At 50.7% G+C, this 17,131-nt stretch overlaps 1 long non-coding RNA gene across 4 annotated transcripts in view; it reads left to right on the forward strand.

The window, feature by feature from the left end:
* Positions 1-17,131, forward strand: part of LOC116455606 — a 95,295-nt gene that overhangs the window by 23,402 nt on the left and 54,762 nt on the right. The window contains exon 1 of one of the 4 annotated variants that reach the window (XR_004244429.1): positions 9,193-9,459. The exons of the other annotated variants lie outside the window; for them this stretch is intronic. This is a non-coding gene — a long non-coding RNA (uncharacterized LOC116455606). Of the gene's footprint in view, positions 1-9,192; positions 9,460-17,131 lie in introns of those variants that run through there. 4 annotated transcript variants of the gene reach the window in all.

Consider the following 17,131-nt stretch of genomic DNA (forward strand, 5'->3'; position numbering starts at 1 on the left):
CCCCTCGCTGTAGCACAGAGTCCACTTAAGAGCTACAATCTGGTTGCTTCATTTGCTTTCAAATTCGCCTCCCATTTGTTCCTCCAAGACATTTGGGTAAGTGGCAGCATCTGTCTTGTGTTTGTGTTATTCACACTGAATTTCCAAATGGACATTTCAAATGGGTGCAAGATGCTGCTCTGGCTTGGAAATCAGACTTCTCCAGGCTGTGCTTGACTTATTAGATGTAAAACAGGCTGGGGTTGGATGTGGGGCTGGATGGAGACCTCCAGAGCAGCGCTGGAGCCCGAGCAAGGAGCGTTTTCCCCTCTATCTCCATCAGCCCGGCTGCGGAAGGGCCACCCCGTGAAAGGTCACCTGTCTGGATAACGGGAGGTGTTCAACCCCGACGGCTTGGTCAGCTCTCAGCCCCCAGGTGAGCCGCATTCCGCTGGCCCAGGGGCCCTCTAGTGGCATTCCCGGCTGGATCTGCTCTGCCTGGCTCCTCCCTGGGTGGGCAATGTCCCTGCTGCGGGTGCAGGGGTGACCTGGCACCAGCTGGCCCTAGAGCAGGGCGCCCATCGCTGTCTGCATCCTCCCCCGGGACCTTTCAGCAGAGCCAAAGCCTAAATTGGGTTGTGAAAAAGGCTGGAACCACCATGTCGGGCTTCTTCACTTAATAATTTCTACTATTTCCCCTTTATTTCCCTTTTTATTTCATTCTTCAGCTTTTTTCCATCATACCTTTCTGCAGTCCCAGGCCCTCTTTTCAGTCTGTTTGTAGATAAATCTCCCTTCATCCACCCCCTTTCCCCTTAATCAATTTTTGGAGGTGTCAGAGAAATGGTTCAGATGTTCCCAGCAGCAAATAGAAGCTTTAAGTCGTTCCCTGATGGTTCTACTCCTTATCCCTTTCATTTACAGTGGGGGGGGTAATACAGATAATTGCAGATCCTGTACATCTCAAACTGTTTGTGGTGATAGTTGCAATTATCCAAAATAATTGGCAGAAAGATCTGTGGACTTAATGTGCCGGGCTAAATTAATACTCTTAAATGCTAGAATTTTACCAGCCTGTGTTTGTGCCGTTGCTCGTGCTGGATCTCCTAAAATGGGCTAAATTGGCCATGCTGGCCATGAGGAGGCATCAAAAGGTTTCTGGTGTCGTTTTAGATTGGAGTTTATCTGAGCAGCCATTAGGGAGGGCAGGGAGGAATATCACTTGCACCCACAGGTATCTGGCTTTTTTTTCAACTCATCCCTCAAAGAGTTTAAATAGAGGCAAAATTTTCATGTGCAGAGCCATGCCCAGGTTGCCCAGCCCGAGCTCACAGGAAGCCAATCCTCAGCAGTGTTCCTCCTCCAGTCTGCAAGTCCAACCCTCTTCTGGTTCCTCGGTCTCCATGGGAGGTGTGGACCAGCAGGAGCTCATTTCTGGGAGTTTCAGGGAGAGGAAAACATCTGGAATTCCTGGGTAGGGCATTCCCCTTCCCTGGAGGAGCAGAGCTGCCCCACTGCTGAACCCCATCGCTGGCCCCAACAACGAGTGAGAAACGTTCCTTTGGGGAGTTGTAAGATACTGAATTCGGGATCGGAGTCAGCCAGGGTTAAATCTTTGTGAAAATCTGAGTTGTAAGGGGTGTGCCTGGGCACTCTTCAGATGGAGCCAGTCAAAACCTCCAGGAAAGGGAGCTGGGAAGGGGCTGGGGGTGCAGACAGAGCTGGTGCTTCGCCCACGGCCATGCAGGCGGCTCAGAAAACAGACCCAGGCTTGGCTTTGCCAAGAGACCTCACTCCCCTAGCAGCCAGACTGTGGGGAGAAAGACATTGGGAGTGAAGGGCTGACAGAGACTGACAGAAGCTTAGCACCCTGCTGGATCCAGCCTTTGGAAAGGGGCGATGAAAGACAAAATCCTCGGCGCTGCGATGGCAGCGCCGTCCCTGGTGCAGCCCTTTGTCTGCGAGATGCCAGGCAAGGCTGTGCCAAGGTGCTTTTCCCTGACCATCTGCCTCATGAGCCCACATGCCAGGCTTGATGCAATCCAAAGCCTGATAGCACACAGGCCTGCTGGTTTATGAGGATCCATTTCGCAATTAAAACAAATATTTAGGATTTCTTCTAAATGAAGGGGCCAAGTCCTCGCGAGGGAAGTCTGGCGGGTCTGAGGCTTCCCTTTCTCTCCTGACAGAGGCAAATTGCACTGAGATTCCAGTCCAGAGGTCGTCTGTGTCATTTCAAAACTGTGCTGGACTTAAATAGAAAGAACTACAGAAACTAGAAGTGCAGATGGAGAGGGCACTGACTGGGTGGAAGGCACATCCTCTCCCTTCTGCTTGGCTTGGATCTGCAGCGATAGGCAAGGCAGGAAAGGTGGAGGTCACCCTGTTATCAGGGAGGCTGATTTTGGCTTCACTTCTCCTTTACAATGTCCCACAGGGGCACCTGGGGGGAAAACTCCATCCTGGCTCAGCCTGGGCCACTTTCCTGAGCTTCCAGGGGCAGGATTTCTTGCAACAAGGCTTGATGTTTCCTGAGCTTCCTCCTAGTGCTCCCACCATGTTAAACAAATGCATATGCTTCCTGCAGATCCTTGGCAGTGCTCTGAATCAATCCTACATGGAAATGAGGAGGTCTGGCATGCCACTGTGCAATCCAATGGTCTCACACCCCAACAGAGCTCAGCTGCAGGTCATATGTTCCCCTCTGAACCACATTTTCTGATGAAAACCTTCTTGGCTGCAGCCTCAGAACCAGCTTGAGTGAAGGCAACAAGGCAGAGGAAGTGCCTTGGCCAGGATGGAATGACAAGCTGGGAGCAGAGCTGGGACCAGAGCGGGGTCTAATGACTCTCCTGCGTCTTTGTGGCCGTGGTTGACGGGCACAGGGGGAATTCAAACCCATCCATGCACACCTTCAGCCACTCATACCTGTCTGAGGGGCAGAGAGAGGGACAAAAATGAACTCCCCTGTGCAGGGATAATCCTTGGGCTCATGGAAGAACCTCCAGGGTGTCAGACTTCGCCCATCCTGTGTCCGACACCCGGTGTTAGGTGCTACCCACTCCCAGTTTTTAAGCTGTGCTGTAAAAAGGAGCGTGGGACCTCGTTTTTTTTCCCTGCTGGCGGGGTTCTGGCCGTCATTCCCTGTGGATGGTTCCTAGACACACATTCCTTTGTTTAGGAAGACCCTGTATCATGTTGACACAGCAGCATGTGGCACTGGAAAAGGAAATAGAAAAGGCTTTTGAACACAAACTGGGCTGGTGCTGCAAGAATGCAGGGTGTGAAAGGGCATCCAATACTAGGGAACAGTTTTCGGTTGGAGCTGAAAACTCAGATTTCCATCTTTGCTTCCTGCGTTTTCCCATTTGTAGGGAATTTAGCAGAGTGGGCAGGTTCAGTATTGGTGCAGTGGGTAAATCCCAGCAGGACTCTCTGTGGGTGCTGGGGGGGCAAGGAAACGCTGTGGAAGCTCTCTGGGTTCTTTGCCCTGTTCTTGCACCGTGGTGCAGCAACTCCCACTCCCCAGGCCTCAGTTTCTCCTCTGGGAATATTAATGCTTATTGGTAAAGTGCTTTCAGGGCTTGCCCATGAATTTTTAAAACACAACAGAATTGCCAAAAAAGAAAACAAAACAAAAAAATTTGCTGTTGGGTTCCAAGTCAATAATTTGCCACCCTCCAAGGACCATGTCCTCAATCAAAACACATCTGTCGCAGCCAGCGAGGCTCCAGCAGTTTGTAACACCTGTGTCAGAAGTTATTCAGAGCTGTTCCATGGATTTCTGTCTCCCAGGTTGTTTCCTGATGGATATCCCATGAAATATTCCTCTTGAGGGCCTTGCACATCCAGGGATCTTCCCTGGGATTCCCAAGCATGGATTTAATTCCTCATCTTGCTGAGAACTCTCTGTGGGGCTGTGCTGGCTTTCCCCAGGGAAAGTAGGGACATTTTATATCATCTGAGAAGTCCTTTTAGACAAACAGAGTGTAAAAGAGCCTTTCAGGGCACGAGAACTGAGTTTAATCTCTCTGTGCCTCAGATAAATAGGGATAACCGATCTTTTTCATGTGGCTTTGCTGGTTCAGGTTATAAGAATTTTTAGGATGGGCACTTAGGCCTTCTCCAAACCTTGTGGGGTGCCTGGCAGGGCTGTACCCCATTCCAGCCCAGGTGGGATGGCAGGACAGGGTGCAGAATTCAGCCCCCAGGTCTCTCTCTCTCTGCGTTTGGCCTCTCCGTCCCGATTTGTTTATCTCTCAGGGGCCTTTCTGTTTTCAATTCCATTGTTCTTCACCTGGGAATTTCAGGCTATTATTTAATTTCCTTCCAGCTTTCAGCCCTTCCCCCGTGCCTCCCAGGTCTCCCTGGCCAGCCCAAGCCCCTCTGTGCAGGGAGTTTTTACTTTTCTGCCCCTCTGTGCGAGTCAGTTTTCGTTGGCTCCGGCAGCATCTCCTCTTGTCAAGGCATTATCCAGTGGGGAGCCTGATTATTTGGATTCCTTCAGCTTCCCCTTTTAATATATCTCCTCTGTGTCCTGCAGCCTGACCCCTGCCAAAGGACCTGCCACGAGGGTTGTTTCTCCCAGTCTGGAGCCCTCCCCCAGCTTCCCTTTCATCTGTGTTTTCTGAGAGCTCTGTGCTTCAGGCAGCAAAGTCAGAGCAGGGTTTGGGGCCTCTGGGTCCAGCGCTGGATCCCTCCCCCATCACCTGAGAAAAGGCAAAAACCCCTTCCAGGGCCAGCCTTGGAGGGGGGTGGGGAATGGCTGAGCCCAGAGAGGGAAAGGAAACCATTTAATCCCTTTTTTTTTTGACTTTGCAGCATGGCTCCTGGAGGAGTGTAGGCGCTCTGGGGCAGACCCTGTGCCGTGCTCTGCAGAGCGCTTTTAGGGCAGCACACCTGGGACTAGTGAGGAGGTCCCTAAAAATTAGGAAAGAGAGAGTGTTGCTGCCAGGGTGCTGCACTTGTGGCTCCAGTATGCCCAGTGGAACCAGTTTAAAACTGTCCATGGGGACATCAGGGGGCCTCTCTCCAGGTTCAACACGAGGGAGAGATGCTGGCTGCTGTGATTTGATCCCCTCCCCTATGGAAACCTCCCCTCTGAAGAAGACAAACAGGATTTTTCCAGCCCCCTGCCAGCGTTTTATTTGTGAAATTGCTGGAGAAGGAGGAGACCTGTGGAGGTCTCCAAGCTAGACCCCAAAATCATAAAATATTTCTAGAAAATACTTCGCCAAGGTGCTGTTGAGCAGGAAAACAGAGAGGGAAGGATGGAAAGAGGTATCAGCTGGCAGCTTTCGAGGGTTTCTCTGCAGAGAGAACAGTGTTCAGGTGGATGGCTCCCCATTTTTGGCTCAGGTGAGGTGGAAGCCACACCCAGAGCAGGCTGTTTTCCACATAGCACTGCTTCTTATTCTTAAAATATTCCCAACTATGCCTCTAAAACTGGTGTAAAACAATTTTTCAGTGTCCCACGGTGTTGTTGGATCCTCCTTTAGCTCCCACCTCTGGTCCCTCTCAGTGCAGCATGGATGCAGAGATGGATGATTGGATCTCAGGAGATCGTGTGTGTGTGGTCCAGGGCCTGCAGCTTGGTGTGGGTGCTGAGAGTGGTTTTTCCCTTCATTCAGCCTTCCCAAGGAGAGGCAGCAAAGCCTTTGGAGTCATCCAGGAATGGCTGTGAGTTGTCACTGCCCGTCCCATCGATCACCCAGCACAACGTGACACCTCGGCCAGGGAAATTCAGAGAGAAGCAGTTTTCTGTCAGCTCCAATTTACCAATAAGGCCTTTGAGAGCAGGGCTTGAAATGACTGTATTCTCCATGAAAACCTCTTTTAGGACATACAACAGGAGATTTTTCTCGGCCAAAAACTCCGTTTAAAGTATTTTCCCGCTTTTTCTACCACCATCCACCTCCTGGGTCAAGAGTACCACCAGGTTTTGGCTCTTTTGAGAATCAAGAGAGGGTCCTGAAATATTGTCCCTCACCTAGGGAGATGTCCCAACACTCATCTGAGCCTGAGCATCTGAGCAGGCCCTTGCTGAGATGCAGATAAAATTTATTAATATTAAGCAGCAGCTCATCATTGACATTTTCAAGGGGAGATGCTAAGGTCAGGGCTATAGGAAATCTGAATCCATAGCTAAGGACAGTTGCAGCCAAAATTTTATAGATCCTTCCAAGTGCTGGATGCTGCCTGAATTGCTGAAGTTCATCCTGCTCAGAGGAAGTGGAGATTTGGGCTGAGCCTGCTGCAGTTACCAGGTTCCATGCCCCTGTTAAAATGCATTTATGTCATCCCCACTGTGTTCCATCCTCAGACATTTGGTTCCAGGAGTACAGCAGCTCTCTCCTAAGGTTTGGAGTAAACCCCGTGGCAAGTGATGTTACAGGAAGCAGAGATTTGACATCTGGGTCAGAACTGCAACGCGCTCTCTGCAGGTTTGAAACTCCCCTGATATCAACCTCACCCTTGGCAGTTCCCTGGGTGCTCCCAGGTGTAAATTGTCCTTCCTCTGGACAGGCTCTGTGCTCCAGAGTGCAGTGGAGGAAAAAAAATCCCACCGGTTCATGTGTTAGGGGAAGGAGGAAAACAATTTTCTCTGTTGTTCTGTGAGGTGTCTGACTCAGGGCTTGCACTGTGGCATTTGTGGAGCTGTCTCCATCCTTATTAATCTCCTGTTCCTTTGGTTTACAGTGAGCCCTCCAGCAGGATGATTCAGCAAGGGAAGGGCAGGAGGGAAGAGAAGATGGGCTGAAGCTTCCACTGGTGCAAAAGGAACTCTGAATCCCTGGTTTGGGGAGGTTTCTGTCGTGTCCTGGACCAGGGAAGAGCCCTGCAGTGGTTCTCTGCTAAGGCACAGAGCACAGATTAACTCAGAGCTCAAAACTCCTTATTTTCCTTGGCGTGGTGAGCAAGGAGAGCTTACATGGCAATCATCCATAATACATGACACAGGCAGAGAGACAGAAAGCAAACAAAACTGAGATCAAGTGCCCAGGAAACACAGCAGCCCAGGGCTCACGGGGCTGAGGGCAGCTCCTCTCTGCACCTTGCAGGGCAGGATTCCCAGGCAAGGTGCAGAAAACAGAACTGAATCCATCACCCTCCCAGCACCCATCTGCTGGAAGGAGTGGGGGAAATGGAAGACTGGATGCTGGGGGGGTCCAACCTGGAGAAAAGAAGGCTCTGGGGGTATTAGAGCCACTTCCAGTGCCTAAAGGGGCTCCAGGAGAGCTGGAGAGGGACTTGGGACAAGGCATGGAGGGACAGGACACGGGGAATGGCTTCCCAGTGCCAGAGGGCAGGGCTGGATGGGAGATTGGAAGGAAATTCTTTGCTGTGAGGGTGGGGAGGCCCTGGAACATGTTGACCAGAGAGTTGTGGACTTCCCATCCCTGGCAGTGTCCCAGGCCAGGCTGGACAGGGCTTGGAGCAGCCTGGGATAGCAGAAGGTGTCCCTGCCCATGGAAAGGGGGTTGGAACAGGATGATCTTTAATGTCCTTTCCAACCCAAACCATTCTGGGTTTCCAGGTCTAATTCAGGCTCCTGCAGTAGCTGTGGAGCACCTGGTTTGCTGCTGTGATCAATAAAGAGCTAAAACCTGTTACAAAAGTCAGCTTTGAGGCAGACTTGTGCTTTGGCCCTGTGGCACAACTGTTTTGTCTCTGCAGTGGGAGGTATCTTAGGGATTGCAGGGCTCTGCCGTGGATTCAGCCACAGATCTCTGAGGGAAATTGGCTCTTCCTTAGTGCGTGGTCCTTCCTGACATTTTCAGCAGGATGGGGTTTGGGTGAGGATCTCTCTTCCCCATCTCTGTGTTTGGGTCTGGGTCAGTTCCTCAAGAAGCAACGAGAGACGCAGACCTGGCCAGCTCCATGTGCCCGGCAGTGACACCAGCTCTGAGTGTCCCCAGGGAGAAAGGTGGCTCTTCCTCAAGCAGCTAAATGAAAACGCCAAAGTTTCTGCTGTAAAAATGAACTAAAAAATACTCTTGTCACTCTCTGATGGTCCTTAAGCTGTGAGGGGCGTGTGTGTCAAAAAACAAATTTGAGGAGAAACATAATCTTGAGTAGTCCTTAGCAAAACGAGGGAAAGTCAAAGTATTTCTTGAGCCTTCTTTGTTTAATCCTGACACCGTGATTTATTCCCCCCTAACACATCCACCATCCCCCTCCACACACACACACACACACGTCCAACAGGGCAACTGCTCCAAATTTTATTGGAAAAATATAAAACGGCTTTGCATTCTTACCTTTATTTCAAGACCTCCTACAAGAAACAGGAAGGGTAAACATGAAAGATCTGTTTCCTTTAAATTGTGAGTGTGGGGGAGTTTTCCTGTAGTGAAAGGACTGTTTTGAAAAGCTCTAAATGCTTTTGAATTGAACACATAGGAGTAACGTACACACGGTTTGAATTTACAGTTCTGGGTCTCCTATCCCCCTCCATATGAATCCTATAAGTCAGACGTGTTGCTACAGTGATTCCCACCGGGAAAGTCTGGACCTAGACTAGGAACAGCTGTAGATCTACAATCCACCAAAGTCGGCTTCTGAAACAGATATGAATTATTGGTTCAGTCAGATAAATATGGCTTTGCCTTTCCCCCACAGGCAACCACATATGGCACTTGGAAAGAATTAAAACCTTTACCCTTGGCCAGGTCTGGTTAAATAATGGCTCTTTCTTATACTTTCCCCCTCTCTCCATTTCCTCTCATTCATTCTTCTTTTCATTTTCCTTTCATGATCTTTTTGGCACCGGCACCCGAAATGTCACCTCCTCAAAGTGACCCCGAATTTTCCAGTGTCACCTACGGGGCTGCGGGAGCGCGGGCGAGGCAGACGGGTGGGAAAACATGGAGCTGTTATTCAGCGGGGCTGGAGCTCTGAAAGGAGGAACAAAACCACCTTTCTGCTGCTCAGCATGGCTGTATTGAGTCCAGGAAAGCCTCAGAGGCTGCTGCTACATTGTCAGCCGAGCTCGGGCTTGTCCCAGAGCCCGAATTCACCCAGCACCCCACAGTGCTCGTGCAGGAGGGTGCTCTGCCCCTTCTTGGGGTCCCCTCCTCTGCCAGAGTGATTTTTATGTGTTGAGCAGCTCTAACAGTGAGGAACAATGGTCTGAGGGTGAGGCATCACGGGGAGATGAGGGATGTGAGGGTGCCTCCACCCTCCCAGCCTCTTCTCCCCATTCCCAGCTCCCTGTGCTGCTTCTGCCCCTCCAAACCCAGGGCACACAGGTGCAGAGCAGCATGCCTCAGATGAGGATTCAACCTCACAGCCATTAAACGCTCTCACCTGCCTCTCATGGGCTCCCTGATCCCCCTCCTCTCCCTGCTCCTCTCTCCTACCCTCAGTCACTCCTTCAGCCTCACGAGCTGCCCTCCGGCCAAGCCCTCCACCAGATTCAGCACAGTTCCCTTCCTCGAGCTACTTCACGGGCTTTAAAAATCGGGAACTAAGAAACCTGTAAGTTGCTGCTTTATCTCATTATCTCCTGTTTTGCATTTTAATGTGCCTGCTCTAAAAAAGCCCTCATTGATATTCCGGTTCGGCATGTGTTTGTTTGTGTCTCTTGGGAAAATTGGCTACAGATATTACTAAGTCAAAAACACACACAGGAGAGTTTGCTGCATATTTTCCTTTCCTTTTTTTCCTTCTTTGAAAGAAGATGGTATTTTCTTCACTTTCTTGAATAGCAACAGAGTGGAAATGGTGGGATTTGGAGGCAGCTCAGGATGTAGGATGTAATGCACTGATCTTGGGGTCTCCGGCTCTGTGTGTGAACTCCGGGGTTCTTCCTCCTCACCCTGCAAAAGGACCCTGCTTTGAAATGCCTGGCATCCTCCTACAGCTTCCCAGCCATGCAGCACCTCTTCCCAAATCCTCAAAGTGACAGGAACAACCCCAAAGGCCAAGCCTCGGGGCTCCAAGGCCGGTGTTGAACCAGAGGTGATCCCAAAGGCCGGTGTTTCCTGCCAGTCTGGGAGGGTGGCTCAGGCAGGAGTGTCCCACCACAGCCTGTGGGTTCCTAGGAATGTGCAGAGGAGCCTGGAAGGGCTGGGATGGTCTGTGGGTGGTTGGGGAAGAGGCCACGTGGGCAGAGGCAGGTGCATTCCAGCATTTCCCTGGCTCCAGCAGCAGCTCCGAGCTCGGCACGGGTCCTTCTGGAAAAGTACAGGGGACTTTATTGGGATGGTGCTCCAGGAATATGTTGCCAGGGCTTGGTTTTCCTCTCCCTTTTGAGGTGAAAAATGAGCTCTTCTGCCCTCTGTGCAATCATTAAAATCCCTCTGGTGCTGCTCTCGAATTGTGGTTTAACTGCAATGCTCCTGACATGTTTCCACTGCTGCTTCCTGCTATAATCCTACAGTTAGGGGGACTTAGGATGGGAGAAACAACCCTCTGGAGGTGGTGATGCCTCTTCACCAACTAGAGAGGGAGTTTAAATAGCTGCTTCAGACTAGACATTTAAATTTTTAGGGGAATAAAATTTACATGAGGTGAACCCCAGGTTGGCTGCTTGGGAAATCTGTGTCAAGCAAATCTTTGAAGAGGTTTTTAAAAATGCAGTTGTTTTCGACATCTCCTCGAGAATCATAAATGTTAAAAGCACTCCTGTCAGCCTGGGACTCAGCAGAGGGGGACTTCTTGGTTGGATCTCCCTGGTTTTTGGCACTGCGTTCTGTACAGGTGGCATTTTTGTGGTGGGAGGGGAGGATCTGCATTAAGAAATGAAGATGTGCTGAGTACTTTGTCAGCTTTAGGGTTTATCTTGAGCAGCGGATGACCTGGAAACACCTGTCACATCACAGAGATGCTGAATAAGCCAGCAGAGGCATGTTCCCACCCAAAAGATGTTCTCACAGGTCCTGAATCACCTTCCTTGATTATTGCTCTGGTGTAAGCAGTGATGCAAGACCCCAGCTCCATCCCACTGACACATCCAGGTGTCCCTTGCTGCCGCTTCTGCTGCTCTCTTTGCAGCTTTGAGCAGTGTCCCAAACTCTTCTGGCAGCCTCTCCTTCTCCCCTGAGGCATCGGCAGCAAATGAAGGCGTTTCAGCAGAGCTCCTCTCTGTTCCTGTGCGAGCAGCTCGGTGTGGCCGATGGCAAAGGCTGCAGGGACAAACTCCTCACCCTCATTTCTCTTCAGGGGCCCAGTGCAGGAGAATAAGCAGGGATTTTTCACACGGAGTCTGAATTCCAGGGCTGGATCGTGTCTTTGGACCCCTCTGCGCTGCACTTCCAGCCACCATCCCGAAGCTCTCCCGGGGGATGGCGGTGTGGAACAGAGGCACATCCCAGGGCTCAGGGTGCCCGCATTAGCCCCCATCTCAGTGCCAGCAGAGACCCTCCCCGCCTTTGTGCTGTGTCACTTCTGAAACCATTCCAGGTCCCTTTTGCTGCTCTGCTTTTGGAAGGAGTAAACTCACAAGCTCCTCAAAACTAGGCTTCGTTTTCAAATCCCGAAATACAGGGCTCCCTCTCCCCTGGCAGTGACATTCCCTTCGTCTCCAGCACGCTGTGTTTGTGTGAGGGCAGGTGGGACATGGACCCGCTCACCTCCAGCGAGCACCTGTAAGTCCTGGCAGCGTTTTGGCCCCCAGCCCACACCTGGGGACACATTTGGAGCCAGCCCCTGGCAGCACCCAACCCCTGCAACCCCTCTCAGCACACCCTGCCCCGATGTGAGGCACCATTGTGCTCTAACATTTCACTGCCAGGATTCCTGCCTTTTTATTTGTCGTGGGTGCTTTTTTCTCTCTCTTTTAATGATCTTCTTATTTTCTTTAAGTGTTTTGATACTTCCAGTGGGACCACTGAAGGCAGGGCCTTTCCCTGCTGACCACCCTGACACTTAGCCCCTGTCAGGGCTGCTGTGGGCAGGAAGGGGGAATAAATGGGAAGTGCAAGGGAAGAAATGGCACCGTTGCCAGATGCTCCAGCAAGGAAACACTTGGGGACCCTGTGATTTGTCCCTGCTGTGTGGCAGAGGCTGCTGTGCACCGACAGCACCCCAGCCATGCACTTAACTGACTTTAAGAGCGACCGAGGTGAAGTAACCCTTCTTTATTTTTATTTTTTTCCTTTAAATACCGTGTGGTGCCGAACTGAAATTGCAGCCAGCTTCTATTTTCAGAGGGCTCAGTGAGAGAATGTTTTTATCTGGAGATACAATGACTGTCGCCCTGTAGCCTGCAGTTCCCATGCTGGTGCTGCCAGGGCCCATGAATGCGTGCTTTATGAGCTGCTCTCGCAGGTGTTCGGGGGGCATGTAATCACTAATGAATGCTGGGGACACACAAACTCGGGGCAGGCTCTGGCACAGCCAGCCAGGCCAGGCTTTTTTTATCACTCTGTGAGAAAAAGCAGGGAAAAAAAAAAAAAAAAAGGTCCAGAGCTTTTCCTTCGAGAGCTCTCCCAGCCTCTGCCCAGCTTGGTGGTCACTCGCTCCATTTACACCCACCCAGATAGAAGTTTGGGCATGGAATTCAATGTTTTGGGGTTTCTTTTGCCTCCCTGAAGGAGGAATCCCAGAGTGGGCAATGCTTCCATCCGCGTGGAGTTTGCAGGGGTTGATCTTGAGGATTTTGTGCTTTTTATGCTCCTGTCACTCCCCATGCCAGGGCTGGTGCATAAAATAAGGAGCAGTGACTTCAGGAGGAGCGCAGCCCTCGGAATAACTTGGAATGCGTGTGTTATGGACGGGGCCTGTTATGATAATGATGATTAATTTGCCATTAAGCCTGTCTGATCCTTCCCCCTGTCCCACCCTCCCCAGGCACAAAGGGACAGGGACTGAGTTGCAGGGGCAGTTTGGGCTTTGGCAGGCTGGGCTTTCAAGCCCTTGGCTCTGCAGCCAAACAACGCGCTCTGAACAGAGTTCTGGGTGAGGAATAACAACAAAAGCAACCCCAAGCAAGGCAGATTTTAAAAAGGGGGAAAATCTCTGTGATTTTTAACTCAACAGCCCAGAAAAGGAGGGGAAACGAGTTTATTTTGTAACTCTCAGCCAGAATTGTTGGATAAGTGACTTAAGCCCTCCTGGCTCCAAGGAGAGCAGAGGTGAGACACCAGCAGTCACACACCAGGTTTGCTGATAAGCAGCCTCTGGCTTGGGTTTTGCTCTGGGAGGGAACAAGGATTCTCCAAGCCGGGAAATGCCAGAGTGTTCCCACAAAATTGGCTAGGAGTCACTTTTGGCTCGGAGAATCTGAGCTCCAGCTCACCTGTGGCTGCTACAGGTAGGGCGGAGGTGGCCACTGATTGCTGAACTGCTGGGTCTCAGCGTGGCCAGGAAGTTCAGGTGCACAAGCTGGATGTGAATCCTACCTGGACAAAGTGGCAGGATTTCCCCTGGGAAAACTCCCAGTGATTCCTGGTTTTTATTATTATTATTGTTGGTTTCATTTAAATGCTCTGTGGGAAGAGAAGAGCCCCCAAGTTATGATGACTTTTATCAGTCAGTGTCAGGTTAACAGCTATCTATAAAGCCATACATCCTTCAGCCTGAAAGGAAGATACTATTTTGGGAAAAAAAAAAAAGAAAAATTAATATTCAGGGTGTGCAGCCTGAGCCAATGTTTTTATTTGTGCTCATATTTTTCACTGCCTTTCTTTTACACCTCAAGGACACATTTATGATCTCCTCATGGTATTTCACTTCTGAGGTGATGGTGATGCCTTGAGAAAAAACAGATCTCACATTAATTTGGCCCCCATTAGAGTGCTCGTGGAGCAGGGAAATGCGAGTGCAGCTCTCGGATCCTTGGCTGCATTTATCAGGAATTTGCCATTTTGGTGCTTTATTTCTGCAGTGCCAATGCACACAGAGGCCTTGGGTTGGGGCAGCACAAGTTTTCCTTAGAAATAAAGGCAGAGGGAAGCACTCCCCCCCCTCCTGGAAGTGGCACCCCTGAAGAATTACCCAAAAATCCAGGATGCTGTCTGAAGGGAAAAGAAAGCTTTGTGCGTGTTTAAAAGTGTGGGTTTTACCCTGCAGAGGAGGAGGCAGAAATGCTGAGGTGGTCTGCTAATAAATGAGGGTAATTAGTGATGGGGAAGGATAACACCTTGCACTCACAGGGTATCTTTCTCATTAGGGACTGGGCTGGTGGTGTGGTGCCTCCTCTAGGGCTGAGGGAAATGGGTGCTGGAGAAGCCCAAGGTCATCTGCAGAATTGGTGGCACGGCAGGAAAAATAATCATCACCCCCCAAGTGCCAGAAGATGCTTTAACCCCCCGGAAATGCAGCTTTTTGGTTGAATATTTTTAATTTTTTTTTTTTTTTTTTTTTTGAGAGGTCTCTGGCTCTTTGAGCATTTTTCGAGCAGCAATGCAGCACCTGTAAAATAGCAATTCTCCCAATTTCCATGAGAGAAGTGACTCACGCAGGGAGGAGATCACCACACCTTTCACGGCTCTCCAGCAGGAGGTTGGCAATGTCTGGGTCAGCTCAGGAGCAGCAGACACAGGGACCAGAGGCACACAGGGGTCTAAACTCAGGGCACCAAATTCCCAGTGAGGACACAGCTCTGTCTTGACATGGAAAAGGAATTTCTCTGTCGTTTGTCACAATCTTGGCTTTTCTTGGCTCATTCCTGGAAAAAAGAGAGCACCCAACAAGCAAAGACAGACAAGGTTTGGTTCAGGGAAGGATGAATTTCCCCAAGCCGCATGGTGGCACCAAGTCTTTGCCTGAATTTGAATTTACTCCTTCGCGTTGTGTCACATCCAGCTTTCCTCAGCCATCGTTTTCCCAGGATGTGAGCACCCTTTCCCTCATTCCTGCAAGCTCCATCCTCTCCAGTTAGGAAAAGGGCAGAAATCCTCCAGGCTCTGCCCCACCACCCTGTTCAGCTCGTCACCCGCTGCTGGGTCTCTTTCTGCAGAGCTCATCATCACCCCAGGTCTTGTTTCTGCTTTGGAATATTCCTGCCTCTGTCCGATATCTCGTACTTTTATCCCTGTTGGATTGCAGCCAGTTATTTCAGACGATTTTTCAATTTATCCAGATAATTTTGAAGGCTAATTCTGATCTTAACATTCTGGTGGGGCTCTCCCAGCTCTGTGTTGCCCACAAATTTAATAAACAGACTCTCTGTCAAGGTCAGCATGGAAAATGTGGAATAGAAACAGAAGCACAAAACCCTCCTTCAGTTTGACACCCACCACAGCAAAATTTTCCCCAAATCATACTGGTTTCAGCATGGAGGGAATGTAATTTCTGCCTGAAAAAATTCCAAGCTTGCAGCTCTCCCAAACACTTCCAGCTCTGCTTTGTTGTCAGATCTGTGTCTCACCTTAAAATTAAAACAAAAAATACGACTGAAGCACTTTGAGATTTTTAAGCAGCACCTTTCCACTCCCAGGTAATGGGATATACATTCTGGAGATGACATTTCCATTCACAAGGATCTCGGGATCCACCACAACTCTCCCTGGAATATTTCCCTACCTCCAGGCTGAGGTGGAGCAGCCATTTTAACGCTGCACCATTTAAACCCCCCGCACATGATTCCCTCCCGAGCCGTGGGGTTTGGAATTCTGGGGAGCCACAAACTTCTCGGGCTGTAATCAGTTCCTTCCTAACTCGAAGCCGCCTCAAATTATAAATTGCTTCCCTCACCGATGCAAAATGCGGCGGCACAATGTGGTGATTGATGCTATAGAGGAAACTCTGGTACAGTTTGCACGCTCTCAAATGTAATCCTGGTGCAGGTGGGGGACTGAAGCACGGGGTAAATGCAGCTGATTAGATATTTTGTCTCATTCAGGAGCCTTTTCTGCCAGCACTATATGACTGAATGCATATTGCATGAGGGGCCTGTTCCAAAGTCCATTGAAATGGAGTGAAAGGCTCCCGTTTTTCCCTCGGCGTGCTTTGGAGCAGGGCAGGAACACTGTCAGGCACACACAACAGAGATGTTGCGTTTCGGTGTGAGGGGGACTGGCTCTCTTAATGGCAAAAACAAATGTTTTCCCCGTGATGTGTGGAGCCCTTAACGACAGCAATTCCTCGGGGAGCCCCGGGATTTGCAAATATTGAATGTATTTCCATTTTGTGGGAATTGAAGGATGGAAAATTAAAGGAGGTGGCCAGGTCCTTAGAGAAGAGCTGGAGCCTTGACCTCTGCTCTAGCCTGGGACACTTGTCCTGGCAGCAGTGCAGCGGGAATGTGGCTGGGATAATGCTCCTCACTTCCAGCGCCATTCCTGCTTGGGAAATGCCCTTTCCTTTCTCATCCAGTGTGTGACTCCAGCCAGGTTGTTGTTAGTCCAGGTAGGGAAGAGCTTGTGCCACACCAAAAGGCAGCACAAACTAGGAAACTCGCAAGAAAAATAGAGTGTTGATGTTTTTGGGGTCTTTTCTGGGGACAGTCCCAGCAGGAGCCTCATCCCTCATCCTGTCCCAGCAGCGCTGCACCCTCAGCTGGTCCAAGAGCAGGGCTGGGCCCAGGAATTCCTCTGGGAGCCCAGACAGGAGGTGAGAGGGCAAGGAATTGCCGAGCTGGGTTGATTTTCCTCTGCGGTTCCCAGCCATGGATGCGAATTTCTCTGTTTTCTGCAGAAAAACCGCTTCTCCTCGCTTGCATTTCTGTGTTGCCAGCGCTGGGGACGAGCAATGCTGGCTGCACCAGTAGCCACTCCTGCTCTGCAGAGGCTACACCGAGACACAAAAGGCACGGGCAGGGAATTTAATCACTTTTTGTGGGGATCTGGAGCCCGCAGGTGGGACAGACATAGGGCACTGCTGCCGAGGTAGGAGGAGGATCCTTACCCGCATCCCTGCGAGCATCTCAGGGTGTTTTAGCCCGAGGGAGGCACCAGGGGCTGGGGAGGGACCCTGCCACGGGCTGGCAGCCAGGTCTGTGTCCCCTGCCGGCTTGAGCTGGGTCTGTGCCTCCCCTAAACGTGCCGCATTTATCCGTGCGGCGTCTCTCCTCCTCGTGCCCCTTTCTTTTTTCCTCCCTCCTCTCGCCTTTTATAGTCACGTCAGGCACGGCTTCAAGGGGCGAGGGCAGCTCGCCAGAGCCTCCGACCTTCCCCTGCCAGCGCCCATCGCTGTCGGGAGCCGAAAATTGAGCCCGAGCGCCGGCTCTGGTGCGGCTCTCGCGCAGGGAAATGAATAAATAACC

The sequence above is a fragment of the Corvus moneduloides genome, chromosome 25 (assembly GCF_009650955.1).
Source record: "Corvus moneduloides isolate bCorMon1 chromosome 25, bCorMon1.pri, whole genome shotgun sequence".
Lineage (NCBI taxonomy): Eukaryota > Metazoa > Chordata > Aves > Passeriformes > Corvidae > Corvus > Corvus moneduloides.